General features: G+C 39.7%; 1 protein-coding gene across 1 annotated transcript in view; it reads right to left on the minus strand.

Moving 5' to 3' along the window:
* Positions 1-17,733, minus strand: part of LOC126155352 (hemicentin-2-like) — a 238,092-nt gene that overhangs the window by 59,231 nt on the left and 161,128 nt on the right. The gene's annotated exons all lie outside the window — the stretch shown is intronic.

Raw genomic sequence — 17,733 nt, forward strand, 5'->3', positions numbered from 1 at the left:
CTCTACATCCTTACATTTGTCCTCTAGCCATGCCTGCTTAGCCATTTTGCATTTACTGTCGAACTCATTTTTGAGACGTTTGTATTCCTTTTTGCCTGCTTCATTTACTGCATTTTTATGTTTTCTCCTTTCATCAATTAAATTCAATATTTTTTCTGTCACCCAAGGATTTCTTCTAGCCCTCGTCTTTTTACCTACTTGATCCTCTGCTGCCTTCACTACTTCATTCCTCAAAGCTACCCATTCTTCTTCTACTGTATTTCTTTCCCCCATTCCTGTCAATTCTTCCCTTATGCTCTCCCTGAAACTCTGTACAACCTCTGGTTTAGTCAGTTTATCCAGGTCTGATCCCCTTAGATTCCCACCTTTTTGCAGTTTCTTCAGTTTTAATCTACAGTTCATGACCAATAGATTGTGGTCAGAGTCCACATCTGCCCCTGGAAAAGTCTTAAAATTTAAAACCTTGTTCCTAAATCTCTGTCTTACCATTATATAATCTATCTGAAACCTGTCAGTATCTCCAGGCTTCTTCCATGTATACAATCTGCTTTTATGATTCTTGAACCAAGTGTTAGCTATGATTAAGTTGTGTTCTGTTCAAAATTCCGCCAGGCGGCTTCCTCTTTCATTTCTTAACCCCAATCCATATTCACCTACTACGTTTCCTTCTCTTCCTTTTCCTACTATCGAATTCCAGTCACCCATGACTATTAAATTTTCGTCTCCCTTCACTACCTGAATAATTTCTTTTATCTCATTAAATATTTCTTCAATTTCTTCGTCATCTGCAGAGCTAGTAGGCATATAGACTTGTACTACTGTCGTGGGCGTGGGCTTCGTGTCTATCTTGGCCACAACAATATGTTCGCTGTGCTGTTTGTAGTAGCTTACCCGCATTCCTATTGCTCTATTTATTATTAAACCTACTCCTGCATTACCCCTATTTGATTTTGTATTTATAACCCTGTATTCACCTGGCCAAAAGTCTTGTTCCTCCTGCCACCGAACTTCACTAATTCCCACTATATCCAACTGTATCCTATCCATTTCCCTTTTTAAATTTTCTTACCTACCTGCCCGACTAAGGGATCTGACATTCCACTCTCCGATCAATAATCGTATTATTTGTGGTGTCATACGTTATTGTACTTCCCGAGTACAAAACTTCGTGTACTTGCATTAGTGCTGTATTTCTTACGTTGTTTCTAGCCTTACTTGTCTGTTCCATTTACCTTTGTTCATTTTCTTTTGTTCAAGGCATCAAACAATATTTTCAACTCACAATTCTTTATGACCTCAAGTTCTGCTACTACTAAATCATGAGCAAACCTGATACAATGTATTGGTTTGCTAGTAATTTTGATCCTTTTGGTGCTACATTACCTTCTACATATAAATTAAATAAATATGGGGAGAAGGCAGCCTTGTCGGACGGTTCTTTTTTATTTAGCCTGTTACTTAATGTCATTGATAACTATTTCTGCACAGTAATTTTTGTTTCGATTGAGACTAAGCCTCTCCATTCTATTGCAGTTTTATTCAGTTCTCCAAATGATATCTTCCAGTCCACAAAAAAGGTTTCTCAAGGTAAGGAAAGCGGCATATGTTTTCCTATTCATCTCTGTTCTACTTTCTGGAAGGATTCCCAATCCCGACACAGCTTCTGTGGTTCCTTTGCCTTTGCTAAATACATACAAAATGGGAAATGTACCGTAATGGTGATGTTTAATATCAATGTGACACTGAAAATCGGTGATCAGACGGTGAGCTTTATAATATACGTCATCCCACGCGTGGATAGCCAGGGGACAAAGCGCTGCTAGCGTGCCCATTATCCGAGCAGAAATCTTCGCTGACCGCGGCTTTGCGTCCCGGCTTAGCCCTAATTAATTGCCGCAGCACGTACGGAGCGAGCGCTCTAGGGCGCGCACACACGTGCAATGCCGAGCACAAGTGTGGACACGCAGCGCTGTACAAACCTCATAGTGTGGTGGCGCTCGTGTTGCATCGCGTGTAAAAGCTGATCAGTGGCACCGCCAACACATTATCTTGTTTACTCTAAACACGTATGTTACGAGGTGACACAACTGCTTCATATGCCACAAATATAGCAGCATTTACGACTACCTATAGCATTTTCAGGAGCACTAATTTAGCAAAAACTGAACAACTAAAACACATATACTTTGTAGAACGAAAATAATTTCTCTTCCACGTGACGTGTAGCGGTATAGTGCATTATTACTATCTGGAACTTTTAGATAACGTTATTTTTGCATTGGAATGTTAATGAATGGTGCTCCTCTAAATATTTAAAAGGAGTAGCTCACAAATATTTTTAAATTTCCATTCCATTCTTTTTCTCATGTTAATTAATTTTTTTTCCTGACACTCGTACTAAGCTTTAGCGTAGGTCTTTTCAGCTAGAATCATTATTCTAACCTCTTATGATGAATGCTAAGGCGTTCTGTCTGTGATGAAACAGGTCAAAAGCTAAAGACAATGTTGAATGCTTATTCAACGTTCTCTTTAGCTTTCGACCTGTTTTCTCGGGATGATCTCTGTATCTGATTCATGTTCATTTTTCGTGTGTGCTTTATTTGCTATTTATTATGCTATGTGTTTTCTTATGAATCTTACGATGTTGTTGAAAGGCAGATGACTTTGATCACTGAGAAACGAGTTATATTAAAAATGAAGAAATTCCTCCAGCTGTATTTAAGGTGTCGATTTTATTCTGGCAACTAGTTTCAACGTTGTAACAACGTCATCTTCAGGCCCGTATCTCACCACTGATTTCTAGTATCAGCAGCACGCTGTTGATGTCAATAAGTGTATGGGCCTGAGGATGACGTTGTTACAACGTTGAAATTAGTTGCCAAAATAAAATTGGCACCTCTACAGCTGGAGGAATTTCTTCATTTTTAATATAAATCTATACCAGCTGACGTCCCGTCCTCCATTTCAGTCATGGCTGTACGAAGAGAAACGAGTTATCTGACTTTATTGCTGTTTACAGAATAGTGAGGATTTATCGGAGACTGAGATGAATTTTCAATTACGAAGGAATTAATCGTCGCGATGGAGACTCCTACGCCATTTTACAACACGAAACGAGACTGAAGAACATCGTCTCAGAAATTGTTATGGGAGTAAATGAATTCACACCTGGATGCGTAATCAAATTCAGGGTCTTATTTCGAGGAAATGTTGGTTTGCAGTGAAGTTATGGCCAGATCGTAAGGAATTTAGTAGGTTGATTTTTTCATGAAATTTACGCAAAAAATGTGACCGTGGCTTGAGTGCCTTCACACGTTGCTGATGGTGATGAATTCTTATGTTTTAAATGTTCTTATGACATATGTCACCCTGGAGAATGCACTGGTTCTCTTGGAGTACAAAAGTGTGACATTCAAAGCAATAATTGAAACACTGGATATTATAGGTTTTCGATTTCCAATAACTGTTAATTACATGAGGCTTTATAAGATTTCTGACGATAAAATCTATCTTTAATAAAATAATCACATTGGATTTCTCGATGTCACAAATAATACTGACGTCACATACTTTCACGGTCACAAAAGGAAGAAAAAAGGAAAGAAACCATAGGATTGGATCTGGATACTGTGAACAAAGCTTCGAGACCGTATTCTTAGACAGTACGCCACCATCCCCAGTTGGTTTACTGCTGCACGTGCAAACTGACACAGTTGCGTGAAACCTTTCATTTTCTTGGAAACTATTGTGTGATTGGCACCTAAGACCAAATAGGTGCCCGTTTATTTTCACCCTTCTTTCACCAAGCGAAGTTTGGACTGTGGCACAGAGCGACCTATTCCGGGTCCCCTTGTAAGGTGTGGTTTCCGGAAACAGCTGATGTATCTCGATGCCTCCACATGGAACACAGAGTTTTTGCAATATTTCACACATCAGAAACATAGCTCGACCAATCCAAATTGTCCAAATGCCTGTCTTGAGAAATCAACACACTATCGAAGTTGATCACCACGTCCGACATCCCGTGGAACCGCTATGATTAAGTTGGTCTTGTTAAAGAGGGATTAAACCATATTTTATTCCATGGAAACTGACGTGTTTCATTTCCTGTGATTTTTAGACTGTTTCATTCTTTCTTTACGATTCCGTTCCTAAAACTAGGTCACTGTTGAGCTTCCCATGAAATTAAAGGGTGATAGTTGCGGTTGTACCGCGATGTCGAGTTATGAAAGCGTTTAAAATGACTCAAAGAGCTCTTTAGTGAGACATATTTGGCGTATGTTAGCTGTGTAGGGGTGATTTCGAAGCACGAATATTATGGGAGTAATGATTTACGTTTTATTTCGAAATGTTTATTTCATCAACTGCATTTGAGCTAAGTTCGTTGCCTGACCGAAGTTCAACTTTTTCATGTTAGGGCACGGTGATGTAAAGAGTTAGTTGTCTACTCTCTGTCTGTTTGTCCTGATTTTGCCCTATCTATGTGACCTTCAACATTTTTAGTTAAGCAGGAGCCGATGACACAAGTACATGTGCGGAGAATCTGTCATAAAAAAGCGTTATTATACCTTTCCAGTATTCCAGCAGTTCTTTGTTTTCTTTATAGAATGAATGATAGTTCTGCTGAAAGACACATTTTCGTGACATTACTGTTGGCAATTTTTGTTCCTTGATTCGTATTCGCATCATAACTGCTTCCCCTTTCACGTTATCACAAACTAGAATTGCACTGCAATCATTCACTCGTTGCATTTTCTATGCCGCTTTTGAGTTGTATTCCTTGGATATTGCGAAAGATTTTCTTTCCTTATTTGAGACTATGTTATCGACAGCTTAATAAATTTCTTCGTTGCTTTCACATTCTACAATCAACCTTGTTTTTCCATTTGTGTTAATATGTGTTAGAGGTGGTGCCAATGATATCATTCACTGCTGTTTCCATAGAATTGTACGAGATAAATATTTTTATCTTCTCAAGATCACGTATTTTCCAACCACACTGAGGTCACTTTGTCCAAAATATCTTTCTCCTTTCAGGGCACCAAATTGCGTCGGATTATATTTTTAACAGAATGAAGTCAGAGGCATAGTAAACCTATACATGCCTACTTCCCGCGAGTAATACAATTATAAAACCTAGATGACTTCATCCGATAGTACACCTAACCTTATCATTATACTGTAATTTGGGCCGACATATTTTCGGAGCGAAATGAGAAATTAATTAAAGTCTCCACCCCAGAATATTAGCGTAGCTTTCCTGTAATTTTAGGCAGTAAACCACAATGGTTACAAGCTTTGAGGGTAGGCATCGATATGTATGTAAGAAGTGCGTGTTTGTCTTCTCCATAAAATCTTATAGTCTTTGCAACGCCAATGTTATGGCGTTGGCTCGTTGAACAATCATTTCGTTACACTCTCACATAGCACTGGATACGTTTGCGCCCCCGGTTAGCAACATTAGAGAAGCAAGTGCTAGCAACTATACCAGCGTTTGCACTGCATTCTCTACTGCATTTTTCGTTCTCTACAGTACGCCGATCCAAAAAGGTGGAAGTGATTTCATATTGAATGAAACACCCATGTTCAACATGCACACGTCACGTTGTATGTATTTGAGAAATGTATACGGTTTCAGAGCAGTAAATCAGTTGTTTGCTGCTATAAAATTAAACGTCAAGCGGCTGTTATAGGTGGCACAGTTGACCCTTGTTCGCACTGGTAGCGAAACTTTACGCATGGTAAAATGATCCATTCACGGGTTACAGGTGTTTGCAAACCGAAGCTAATTCCAAAAAGACCCAATTTGAATACGCATCTACAATGTGTATGCCGGTCTATCGAAGTGTAGAGATTTCTTTCACTATAATTCTGGCTCCAAATTTTGTACTACCTCTGCTGCACCAACATTGTATATACCACACATTTATTTTCATTTATTTCTTAGGTCCCAAGGTTTCTCCTAAGCTCAAGCATACCTGTCATGCAATGAGATACTACGCTATTACAACAGAATGCTGACAATAATTTTAAAATTAAAAAACCTTAGACATTACAGTAGGTACGCGAAAGACTTGACGCGTTATGTACAAATTAATAATACATTACAACGAAAGACCGAAAGTCATCTTGGAAATCTTTCCAACCTAACCTTGGAAAGTATGTTTTATCCCTAAAATTTTTGCTGCAGGAAATTTACTGAAAATGGAATCTGGAGCATAGTGCATAACTTCCTCTGCAATAATTAACCATGTGTTACCCAATCACAGATCGTCTTTCTATCGAGTGCCCACTGATTAAGTGCTGCATTTTCCTATACAAAAGTTTTTGTTACTTAGCCCAAGTCCAATGAAGGATTCTGTGGCAAAATTAGAATTCCAACACGCTTGAACAGCGACCTGGAGCAGTCCCCAAACTGCCATCATAGATCGTTCAGTCTGCCAGTTTCGGACTTCGTGAAACACAGATCACACCACATGACATTTTAGTAATTGAGTGTCAATAAGCATCGCAAACTAGTTCATTAATTTTACTGGAAGTGAATATTATTTAATTACTCGAAGAATTACAGGGATCCACCACTATTGTTTCATTTCTTTACAGGAACCGCATTATTTTTTTATTTTTATTTGTGACACGACGCGTTTCGGAGATTCGTGAGTCTTTTTATTGGTTCAATGCATTTACGTTAATTATTGCACTATAAACCGGTATGTTAACTGCACTTTAAATGGCGGTCCCAGCATTTATTTTGTTTTCCAATAGCTGTTTGTCCCATTATTACTACCGTATCACCCACACGCTCGTAGATTGTTGTATCGCAGCACTAGCCTACTTGTACAATGAAGGTAGCAGCACCGAGCACCGTATCATTTTGTCTGACCTCCGTTAATAATTTGAATTGTGCACCTTCACTGTTTATTTGATCACACTGTGATAATAAAATTCACTTTTACTAGAATTCCTTGTCAGAAACTGTATATGCACTGTGTTTAATTACTGTTAAATGTTACCTCGAGCTGATGTAACACGCTACCCAATTTGCTAAATATTAAACATTGAATCCGCGACTATCACAAACAAAATTGTATCCACTGCAAAAAGGGGCAATATGGAAACACGCACAATCTTTAGTGCCATGTTACTGACACATATTGAGAAAAGCAATGGACCTAGATTAGAATGCTATGATGCCTCTCCCCTTCTCCACCCTTCTCTTGACCGATAAGATCTGTTCCTTACCTTATTGCACTGGAGGGAAATATTCTGATTCATTTTTGTTAGACAGGAGACGAACAAATCTCATCACTTCCACAAAATCCAAAATCCACAATGATCTCTTTCATGGATTGCAAACGTAATACTTTTGTCAAATCAAAGAAAATACCTGCTCCGCTCTGTTCATCACTTATCGCTGCTGGTATCTAAAACTTAAAAAGTTATTATAATTTCTTTTGATGTTTCCATCCAGATTGCAAAAATATATAAAGTCAGGTGCACTACTAACATCCTAATTGTCTCCCTTTCCAAATCTTTTCTTTTATAGACAGCTTTTTTTTACAAAAAAATTATCTCTCTGAATAATGAACATACTAGACAGACATACCTGTAAATGTGTCTACATCAGTAATGTATGGTAGGCCCTACAATGGTTCTCACAAGTCTTCTTGATATTTCGTCGTATACATGAGACTATTCCCAGTGCATCTTTTCTACAGCTACATTTACAAATATATCTTAGAACGGCAGCTTTTAAAGTTTCTTGAAGCTTGTCTGTACAAACAAAACTTTTATTTAACATTTTTATTTAACATAGCTACTGACAGCTATTGATTATAAAAACTTGTACTACTACTGGATCTCTAATAATTTCATTTATACAAAAATAGAGTTACGTCGAACACTCCACTTCTGCACTGACATTTTATTCATGCCTTATCACACATACTAAGTGCTACCTATTCACTTCGCACAATTCATTCCTATAGCCAGTCTGGCGAAATTGTTTAGCATTTAGCAGTATTGTACGTAGCAAAAAGTATTCTATATCATAGTGTTATACAATTTCCGGCTTCTCCCCTATGATATCCTAGTATTTTCATTTATCCGTTACTAAAGATCTTTTGCTTACTTTTTTGTATTGGAAATGAGCTGTCTAAGAGTATGGAAATTAGTGGGAATTTTTATTACATATGTTCATACAGGCTATCTGTATGGTCGACATTTGTCAACGCGTTTCTCAAGTTTCACCTTAAATGCTTGCATTGCAAATCGTTCTGTTTCGTCGAATTTTAGTTACTAAATAACTTGGAATACTTCTCTGCATTAATGTCTTTCAGTGACACGCCATTACCAGTTTTTCTCAATGTGTACCCCTCTCATACAGAACAATCTGTGATTACTTAAATAGTACACGACAGTTGGAGGATGTCGAGATTTGAACGTGCTGTGAAAACCTTCATCGAAAATTCCATGTTAAGTGGTTCCAACAATAAATTGAAACCTCGTCAGCATTACATCGCAGACTGAAGACGGTAAGCCGTTACCTGTTTCTTTTGTCAAAATTTCATCAGTTAGCCTAGTAACAAAAGCCTGAAAAACTTACACGTTGGGTACCCTGTACTATTGAGGAGATTAACAGAGGATATATTTTAAAGTAAAGCGTTGTGCAGTGAATACCCGAGACAAATTCTACAAGACAGATATCCCTTTCCCTTAAATATCTGCCTTTTCTTGAATGAGTAACATGGTCTTCGTCGCTCAACGTTGCTATCATATTCATACAGTCTCTCTGCATAAAGAATAATCTAACCAATTCTTTAAGGTTTAAGCTGTTTACGTTCGTTAACAGTATTGCAGTAGACGTACGCGATCTTAATAAACACGATGTTGTCTCAAGCAGCCTTAAAGGAGAAGTCGTTGGTCTTTTAGTTCTCGGCGATTTATGACTTTCTTTTCTTTTTTAGTAGTCTTCGGGAAAAGAAAATAATGAACACTCCCGGTTCTTCTCTTAAACCGATGCTCAATAAGCCCGTTCGTTGTATGCCTTGTTCCTGATCTGATTTCATTAGCAGAGGCTAGTGCTTTATTTCCCTTTAGATGCTCCTGCTTCAACGATACCATCCTTTTAGGCAGGGCTTCCCAACGTGTGGTCCGCGGACCCGTTAGGGGTCCGCCGGCTCTTTCTAGGGGGCCCGCGGCCACCTTTCACCAAATCGTGTAAAATAATGAGTAAAAGTATTGAATAAAAATGCGAAAATTAAATTCACCACTATTTTATTTTCGTGTGGAAATCATGTGTACTTTTACTTCAGGTCGTATTCCCAAGCAGCCTTTGCGGTTCCTAAGTGAGAACGCATACACAGTTTAGTGCCGGAGATTGCGGCTTCTCTGATCGACTTTTTTGCAACAATACGGGGGTCGTTTGTGCGCCGGTTCACGGCGCTAGATGCGCTGAAACCTTTTACGCATGCGCGGAGCGAGCTTTGTCGACCAATTACAGCGCTCGCTGACACGTATGCGGCCCCGGGCATCATTAAATGTTACACTTGCTTTGTCAGTGCACTACCTACTTCATAAGTCTATTTTTGAGCAGTTTATTACTTCTAACATTGATCGGTGGCTGAATCAGAATGATTGAAGAAGGGTGCAGTTTCTCCATCGCCTTCACAACAAGGGAAATTTCCAGTTGACATGAAAGAGGAGGGAAGACGACCAAAGGAAGAGCAATCACAAGAAGCTCCACAGCCGGATTTATTATGTGATAACGCTGCAAGTACTACATTGGTTGCAATATCCTGTGGAAGTGGAATAACCAAGAAGCATAAGTACAACGGAAGTTATTTAGAAAGGCTAAAGACATCGATTTTTTCAAAAGGAAGAGTGCTGAACTAGCTGCTTTTCAGCTTTGCATGAAAACTCATGCAAAAACAATTAATGAAAATTCATTAAAAGCTTCTTTCTTGGTTAGTTATCGAGTGGCAAAAACAGGCAAAGACCATACCATTACAGAAAATCTCATAAAGCCATGTGTTAATGATATTTTTTCTTGCATGCTAGACGAAAAGTCAGTAAAGCTTGTATCTTCGGTGCCATTATCAAACAATACTGTCAAGAGACGTATTGTTGACATGTCAAATGCTGTGAAAGACGCTATTGTTTCTTGCATCCAACACAATTCACTTTCTCTGCTGATAGATGAATGTACTGATGTTGCAGGATTAGCTGTTTTATTGGCTTTTGTCCGTTATGAATATTCTGGATGTTTTGAGGAGGACCTCTTATTGTGCAGACCACTACCTGCCAACACAACAAGTGCTGAAATATTAGATGATTTGTTAAGGACTAACGACATTTCATGGTCTAAATGCATAGATGTTTGCACAGACGGTGCAAAAGCTATGACGGGTCGTACAGTCGGAGCAACAACGAAAATAAAAGAAAACACCAAGAATTGCAGCAGTAGTCATTGTGCTCTCCACATATAGGCTTTTGCTGCGAAACAAATGCCTGTATCGTTCAAGAAAGTTTTAGACGAATCCATTCATATCATTAACTACATAAAATCAAGGCCGTTGAAGTCAAGACTCTTCACAATACTGTGTGAAGATATGGGAAGCCTTCATCGTTCCCTGCTTCTCCATACAGAAGTGAGGTGGCCCTCACGTGGGAATGCACTCTCTCGGTTGTACGAATTAAGGTTGGAAGTCTTAGCTCTCCTTTTGGAGCACAACACCAAATTAGCAGATCTCATTAATGACGAAAATTGGCAGTGTGGTCTTGCCTATTTTTCAGATATTTTCTCCCAAATAAACGAAATGAATATTTCACTCCAAGGGAAAAGTGAAACAACGCTCACTGCTATCGACAAAGTTCGAGCATTCAAGTGGAAAATCAATTTTTGAGCAGAGAGTGTCGAGGAGGGGGAGGTCGAGTGCTTTCCTCTTCTCAAGGAGTTTTTGAAAAACAAAACGTTGGCGCTTGGGATGAATTTGTTTCATCAAATCCTGGAACATCTCCGAAGCTTGGTGTCATTATTGGAGCATTCTTTCCCAATAGCTGAAGATGAGAAGCGGCAGAAATACGAATGCGTGGTCAACCCATTCACTGTATTCAAAAAGCCGAACATTCTATCATCAAATGAATATGAGTTGTTGATAGAAATTGCCACAGACCCTACCTTGAAATCATGTTTTGACATTGACGGTTACTCCCACTTTTGGATCCGTTTGGGCCGGCCGGAGCGGCCGAGCGGTTCTAGGAGCTACAGTCCGGAACCGCGCTACCGCTACGGTCGCAGGTTCGAATCCTGCCTCGGGCATGGATGTGTGTGATGTCCTTAGGTTAGTTAGGTTTATGTAGTTCTAAGTTCTAGGGGACTGATGACCACAGAAGTTAAGTCCCATAGTGCTCAGAGCCATTTGAACCATTTGGTTAGTTTGGATAACAAGAAATACTACCCCCTTGTTGAAAAGGCAAAACGTGTACTTCTTCCGTTTGTCACAACATACATGTGTGAATCTGGATTCTCGATATATGCTCCCCACAAAACTAAGTACAGAAGCTGTCTAGATGTGGAACCAGACATCCGTCTCCAGTTGTCAAGAACTGAACCCAACTTTTCAAAATTGTGTCAGCAGAAGCACCCTCAAACATCACATTAGGATTCCATTACTATTCCTACAGACTCATTTATAGTAAAGAAGAAAGCATTTTTCTTTGTTGATGCTCAGTGAACGTACCTGAACTATAACTCTGTAGGAATTTTGTTTCTGTCTTCTATCGTTTACAAAATAATTATTAATTGAATTCTGTTGGCATTGATATTGTTGTTACGAAAATTAAAATGATCTCCAGAGATAATTTCTTTTCCTTATAATATATTCCGTCCTCTCAGTTATAAATATGGCCTGCCTGTACTTTAGTTACAATTACTTGCTATTACTCTGGCACTATATTGTGGCAACTGATTGCGAGCGTAAACAAATGAGGACTTTTCACGTGCCACCATGTAAAAGGTAACTCCTCTGCCAGAATTGTTTCCATTGAGAAAAAAGTCTTACGTTCTGTGAAATGCTTTGTCTTCTTATATCGAAATAAGAGAGTCTGTTTGTTTTCCTAATTTGCTTACAGTCGAGGCTGACTGCCACGATATAGTGTCCAAGAGGTAGTTGAAGTTGTCAGCTGTGGCTAAAATGTTGCCACGGTGCCTGCCAGTTGCCAGCTACCAACTGACAGTACGCTGTTGCAATGCTGCCTGCTAGCTGCAGGCTATGGACTGACAGCTGCCGTTCAGTAGATACGCAAAGACGTAAAAATAACTAGACTTTCCGAGCTGTTTACATGGGCACGAAAATCGATTGTGGAACTGGAAAGCGGTTTATAAAATCAGATTTCCAGAATCGATTTTGAAGTGTTTACCTGACCAACCAAAAGCGGAACTGGGACATCGGTTTACGAAATCCGGTTTTGGAAACGCATGTAAACTGGGTGAATGTATTCCCACACATTGCACAACAAATGTCACAATAGTCCTTTAAAGGCAATTCCTCGGCTTCTTTATTTCGTGATGTGTTTTTACTCCGAATCATGGGTCTGCCACTTTTCTTCACAGCCGCGCGGAATGGCTGCGCCGTCTAAGGCGCTATGCCGTCGTGGATTGCGCGGCCGCTCCCGCCGGAGGTGCGAGTCCTCCCTCGGGCGTGTGTGTGTGTGTGTGTGTGTGTTGTCCTTAGCGGAATTAAACTTAGGTTAATACGAAGACTGTGGGCTGATGACCTCAGCAGTTAAGTCTCATAGACTTACATACATTTAACATTTTTCTTCGGATTTTACCAAAAACCACACACACACACACACACACACACACACACACACACGAATGATATGAAATATGCATGCTCCTGATACAATAGTAGCCGAACAGTGGAAGTGAGCAGACCACAAGCAGCAGTTTGTCAACAGCAAACAGTTTGGACGTGACGTTGATTGCTCCAACATGTGAAATGTCAATTACCAAGTAATTTTAATCAGGTTATAGTGTGTTGCACAAAGGGAGTAAATTGGATCGTTAATTTCAAGTTGTTTTCATTCATCTCTAAACCAAAGAATATTGATACTTCGGGGGGGGGGGGGGGGGAGGGTCATTGGGAACATGGCACTTGCATTAAGAAGCTTTCCTTCAGTTCCCATGGGTTTCGCTCTGAAATTTAAAGTTACTGTGCTCTTGACTGACTAGGGGTCAGCCATGGATTTTCGACTGAAGAAGGGGTCCGCCAGCTGAAAAGGTTGGGAAGCCCTGCTTTTGGGTGTTCTGAGGACGCTCGATTCTTTTGAGCTCTCTTCAGATGTTACTGATTGCATCCCATCAAACAGTTATTTCCTTTCTCGGTGTGCAGGGTGCCTCAGGTCTCAGAAGTAACTGGCCATCGAATGAGTATTTTCCTTTGGAAGCACTGCTTTTATCCGATTACTCTCTACGTTGGCTTTTGTGTTGTGCAGTACTTCTGACGCAGTGTGTTGTCTGGCGCACATACAGGTGAGCTATTTGGCTTTAAATGACGTCAACTTCATCCGTTATCAGAATAATGCTACGCTAATAACAGGTCAGACCATTAGATACCACCCTGTTACCACTTTCCTGTTGTTATCGTCAATCTATCTCTAATAATTACTTCAAGTGCTTCCTTTGTGCCCCTGATGTGTACAGTCATCTCTCTTATGGCCCCATCTCTAACATTCTTGCCGCGCTATGGCACCAACTTACTGTTGCTTCACAGGGGTATACATCGTGGCCATTTTTTTCATGTTGTCAGCCTATACCTGTTACCCTCTGACGTTTATTACCACTCGACTTTTTCAGAGTAATGTTCCCAGATCGTACGTTGAAAACGTAATCTTAATTTGAGTTTTAATGTACATGTCTGTTGGTCAGGTTCACCTAAGGCCATCTGAATGCGAACCATCGCAGCTCTGTTCGTAAACGTTGTACCGGTCGTCCGTCTTCTCACAGATAAATCTTTTGGCGGTGACGCACCGCACACGCACCTTACAACTTCAGTTTACGTGAAATAACAAGAAGCAGAAGAAAGTCGCAAGATTTCCCGTATCAGGTCCGATGTTTCTGCAGACATGTGAAGAGCTTCGTGAGAGTTTTATGGCTGACGGATGGTGTAACGCATTCGAAATTAAGTCGCTGACTGCACATTCATTGACGTCAACTACGTATTGTACATGGATCTACTATTCACCTTATTGATATAAATGAATTCACAGTTGATGAATTAAGTTCTAAAGTACAGGGTGATTCAAAAAGGATACCACAACCTTAGGAATTTAAAAGTCTGCAACGACAAAAGGCAGAGCTAAGCACTATCTGTCGGCGAATTAAGGGAGCTATAAAGTTTCATTTAGTTGTACATTTGTTCGCTTGAGGCGCTGTTGACTAGGCGTCAGCGTCAGTTGATGCTAAGATGGCGATCGCTCAACAGAAAGCTTTTTGTGTTATTGAGTACGGCAGAAGTGAATCGACGACAGTTGTTCAGCGTGCATATCGAACGAAGTATGGTGTTAAACCTCCTGATAGGTGGTGTATTAAACGTTGGTATAAACAGTTTGCAGAGAATGGGTGTTTGTGCAAAGGGAAAAGTTCTGGACGGCCGAGAACGAGTGATGAAAATGTAGCACGCATCCAGCAAGCATTTGTTCGCAGCCCAGGAAAATCGACTCGCAGAGCTAGCAGAGAGCTGCAAATTCCACAATCAACTGTATGGAGAGTCCTACGAAAAAGGTTAGTTCTGAAACCTTATCGTCTGAAATTGGTTCAAGCACTGTCTGCAGCTGATAAGATTAAAAGAATCGATTTCTGTGATTTTATCCTTGCTCAAATGGAAACAGATGAATCTTTCGTTTCAAAGATTGTGTTTAGTGATGAAGCAACTTTCCACACTAACGGGAAAGTCAACCGTCACAATGTCTGTATATGGGGCAATGAGAATCCGCGGGAAACAACTCAGTATGAACGTGACTCGCCTAAGGTGAACGTTTTCTGTGCCATTTCAGCCAATAAAGTTTTTGGTCCCTTTTTCTTCGAAGGTGCTACTGTAACTGGACTACAGTATCAGGAGATGTTAGAGAATTGGCTGTTCCCTCAGCTCGAACAAGAAGCACAACAATTCATATTTCAGCAGGATGGAGCGCCACCACATTGGCATTTATCTCTCCGTAACTACCTGAACGTCAACTACCCGAGGCGATGGATCGGCCGCCAGGCAGACCGTGACAGAGCACTTCATCACTGGCCTCCAAGAAGCCCTGATCTTACCCCCTACGATTTTTTCTTATGGGAATATGTTAAGGATATGGTGTTTCGGCCACCTCTCCCAGCCACCATTGATGATTTGAAACGAGAAATAACAGCAGCTATCCAAACTGTTACGCCTGATATGCTACAGAGAGTGTGGAACGAGTTGGAGTATCGGGTTGATATTGCTCGAGTGTCTGGAGGGGGCCATATTGAACATCTCTGAACTTGTTTTTGAGTGAAAAAAAAACCTTTTTAAATACTCTTTGTAATGATGTATAACAGAAGGTTATATTATGTTTCTTTCATTAAATACACATTTTTAAAGTTGTGGTATTCTTTTTGAATCACTCTCTATATCTGTACGGGTGACTTTGATATCAATTTCGCTACGGGTTTCGGGAAAGAAATTTTGTGTTAATAAGGATACTGCTGATGCGTCTTGCGATAACTCCATCTACATGGCATCTACGCTGAAGCGCCAAAGGAACTTGTCTTGGCATGCGTATTCAAATATAGAGATATGCAAACAAGCAGAATACGGTGCTGCGATCTGCAACACCTATATAAGATAAGCGTCTGGCGCAGTTGTTACATCGGTTGCTGCTGCTACAATGGCAGGTTATCAACATTTAAGTACAAATGTTGATGGTGTTAGGACAGCAACCAGCCACAAATTTACTTTGAGTTCCTTTATTCAAAGGAAATCGTTACCGGTTTCGAATCGTTGCGATTCATCATCAGACGGTTTACACGCTTTCTTTCTGACATTTGGTGTGTTTTTTATACATTAATTGTCCTAAAATATAAATAAAACATAATTACAAACACGCCACACACAGATGGTTGCGTTGCAGATTTTCGTTGCATGTGACTTACGTGAAACGTCGGTTTCGAGTGATTGTTTCCATAACGTTCATCCAATCGATGTAAATGCATTTCCACTGCATCCTCGTTGTTGCACACGTAATAGTTCTCACTGTGCACTTTAGATTTGTCACTGAGATCATTCCAAGCACACACCACATGTTTTGGCACATACAAAGAGTTTACAAACATATGGGTGTCACAGATGCTATGATATATCGTAACATTTGACAATGATGTCCTATGTTTGGAAAGGATCATATATTCTTTTACAAAACTGTAATGTCTTTTACATTAGTACAGAGGGAGATTGAAAATTTTTTTATCTGTTATTGCTAATTTAATTATAAAGTTTTTTATATATATTTAGAACTGTATAGGTAAAATAGTATATTATTTTATTACATTTGGCAGCATGAGAATTATAGTGACATATAAATTTTCTACTTGATCTGCAGATAGGTGTATTTATATTATTTGCTTTGGAGGCTGGAAAGTAATTTTTGGAAATTTTTCAGGAAAGGGGTGTTAGCCAACTCTGTTTGTTCGTTAAGGATATAGTCTGGGGTGCTGTTTTTGTGTGTGTGTATTTCTAATTCTTCTAGTATATTCATAGTGGCTCCTTTTTCTGTTAGATGCAAAATCTTTAAGTTGTCCTCAATGTTTCCCACTGAATGGCTTTCTTCAGCAATATGGGCTGCAAATGCTGATTTGTTCAAGTTACCAAGTCTTAGAGCGTCAATATGTTCTTTGTATCTAATTTCAAAACTTCTGCCTGTCTGTCCAATGTAGAATTTTGGGCATGTATCACATTTGAGTTTGTATATTCCTGACTTACGGTAGGGACTCTTGGAGGTGTTTACATCATGGATTACTTTTTGTTGTAATTTATTATTTGTGGAAAAGCTGATTCTGATATTTCTCTTCTTTTTCAATAAGTTTGCTACTTGGTATGAAAGTGGGCCTATGTATGGGAGAGTAGCATATTTAGGTAAATGCACATATTTCGTTAAACAAGGAAGAGATGTTATGTTGCGTCGCTGAGCATGGTTTACGTGCGTTTGCGAGACAGTGCAATGGTAGGCATATTAAATCCATTCTTAACGATTCTGACTTGCTGCAGTAAGGTGCTTGCATTGGTTTTTATGTAGCATTACTTACATTTCTATCGATATCTTGAAAACAATTCAAACAAAAGTCAGTTATGGATTTAGCCACTTACGCACATTATCACTGCGTTTCTTCACAGTTGAGTCACATAATGTGATCACCGTCTATATTCGACGTCAACGTGCAGTAATCACTCACAAACAGCAGGTTTCAGCACTAGGAGTGGAGGTTGAACGCCTGTCTGTCCTGTGTCGTTTGTTTATTGTCGCTGAGTCGGCCACAGCACCGCTTTGATAATCACTTGAGGGGCAGTTTTTGTGCGTAGGTTTTCATCTATGTTATCAAACTTACGACACGGGTGGTTTGAAAATGGACACAGGTGTCCGAAACAGGTCTCCATTAAGGAATGAAAAAAAAATTCTTAATGCAGCTTATGACGGAGCTATAACAGTTTA

The sequence above is a fragment of the Schistocerca cancellata genome, chromosome 2, assembly GCF_023864275.1.
Source record: "Schistocerca cancellata isolate TAMUIC-IGC-003103 chromosome 2, iqSchCanc2.1, whole genome shotgun sequence".
NCBI classification, from domain to species: domain Eukaryota; kingdom Metazoa; phylum Arthropoda; class Insecta; order Orthoptera; family Acrididae; genus Schistocerca; species Schistocerca cancellata.